The following is a 2,171-nucleotide window of genomic DNA, read 5'->3' on the forward strand; positions in this document are numbered from 1 at the left end:
TCTATTAATGCTGTTAATGACCTTTTCTATAGCCTCGTTCGCAGATTTTTGGGGGCCAAACCCATATTGATTGTTATGTAAAAGATGGTTGGTTTCTAGATGCCACAATAGTCTATTAGTTAGAAGCCTTTCAAAAACCTTGCCCAGCGTTGGTAAGAGGGAGATAGGACGACATTCTCCTTCTTTTCCTGGTTTGGGAACTGGCACTATTTTCGCGTGTTTCCAGGAATTTGGAAAGATTCCATATTTGAGGCATGTATTGTATATATCAATTAATTTTTCAGGGATGAGAGCCCATAGATTTTTAACCAGGAGAGGTGAGATGTCGTCGTGTCCTGCAGCTTTTTTGTTATTTAATTTCGCTACTGTCCAGGCAATTTCTTCCGCAAGGAACTCTGGGGTGTTGTCGGTGTTGATGTCTTCAGTTATGTTGTCCCGTATTCTATGATGATGGTCTGTTTCCTGTTCCGGGGGATCCGGAAGACAAAAGATATCCATCTTATTGTTGGCTGCCTCTTCAAAGTTCTGCCCCACTCTAGTAGAGTGGAGTATCTGTGTAGCTCTCAATTTATTGGTGCATAAACGGGTTATGTCCTGCTTGTTCACAAAACTCCTTCCATGATTGAATTTTAGCCTCCTTCATGGCATTTTTGTAAATTCTTTGGTGTTCAAGGTAGTTCTTTTTATGTTCGGAACGATCAGGCTTGCAGTGGCACCCCTGATAGGTTTTCCTCAATCTTATATTTTCAGCTCTAAGAGAACTTAGTTCTTTGTTCCACCAGGGCACTGTTTTGTTTTTGTTAATGTACGTTGGTATGTATTTCTTGCAAGCATTTATAATGATATCTATCGAGCTGTCTATTGCTTGTGTTGTCTTAGTTAAGTCGTCCCTGTCACATGTTGGTAAATATGTTTGTAAGTAAGTCTGGAGACCTTCCCAGTTGGCCTTATTCAAATTAAATTTTTTCCGAGGCAGTTTAAAATTGCTATCGTCATCGTTGGATATATAAAAAGATATCATTCCAGCGAACAAGCAGTTACATGGAGCCAACTCTCCCCTCTACTAGAAATAAAAGTTGGAGGGGATGTCGGATCGTTAACTATCTGCAGCCCATTCCTTGCAAAAAAATCTTCCCAAAGCCTGCCACGATCATCCAATTTTTCTCCTCCCCAACTGGGAGAGTGTGAATTTGTATCACCAGTAAAAATAAAATATGTGTCATTGAAAGTGTCGATAATACTCTGCATGTTTGTAATGAAGGTTGCTATATTACAATCCTTAGGACAGTAAAAATTTATGAACAAGTACCTGTGCCCGTTTATAACAATTTCAGTGCAGGTAGTGCAGTTGTTACTTATGTTACTGTGGTGTAGAATTGAAAGGTCATTATGCGGGGCTATAGAAGCAGCCCAAGGGTAGTCAGAGGTGCCGGTTAAAGATGTGCAGGATTTTGGTAATAACGCAGGTTTTGATTTTATACAGTACGGTTCCTGTAATAGGATGAAGTCGAATTTATTTAGTACAGAGACAAGTAAAGTTGTTGCCGCCTTACTTCTGCCAACATTGTATTGCAGAAAACTTATGTTATTATTATTGCGATGTTCCATAATCTGTTCTTTGGATAATATTGTTCTTAATTCTGGTATAAACTTTACAACTGTTGTCTCTGGCGTTATGCCCACAATTTGCCGGATTTTCATGCCTACAATTGCTACATAATGCAGGTTTATTTTTATTGATACAGTCTTTGTAATTATGATTTCCTGCACAATGACTGCATATTGGCTCCTCTTGGATGCACGATGAAGAGGAGTGCCCAAAGCGGCAGCAACGGAAACATTGCAGTACTGGGTAAAAGTCGCTTGTGCGACACTTTGACCATTGTATAGATAACTTCTCAATCTTTAATAAGTGCAATCTTAGTTCTGGTGCGACTTGGATCACCCAATTATTATAATGTTTACCTCTCTTTCCCATTCTAAACTTAATTCTGAAACTTTCCATGAAATCAGTTTCAGAGTATTTGTCACCTATACTGACGTTTTGATCGTATATACATGGTGTTAATTCTTCCCTTGTTAATTCCGATGGTACTGAATAGATGGCCATGTGCGGAAGTTTCTTCTTAGGTTTCCTAATATTAATTTGTGGTACCTCCTTATCTATGAAT

The sequence above is a fragment of the Centruroides sculpturatus genome, unplaced genomic scaffold (genome assembly GCF_000671375.1).
Source record: "Centruroides sculpturatus isolate CEXI.00-Female unplaced genomic scaffold, Cexi_2.0 scaffold953, whole genome shotgun sequence".
In the NCBI taxonomy this organism is placed as follows: Eukaryota; Metazoa; Arthropoda; class Arachnida; order Scorpiones; family Buthidae; genus Centruroides; species Centruroides sculpturatus.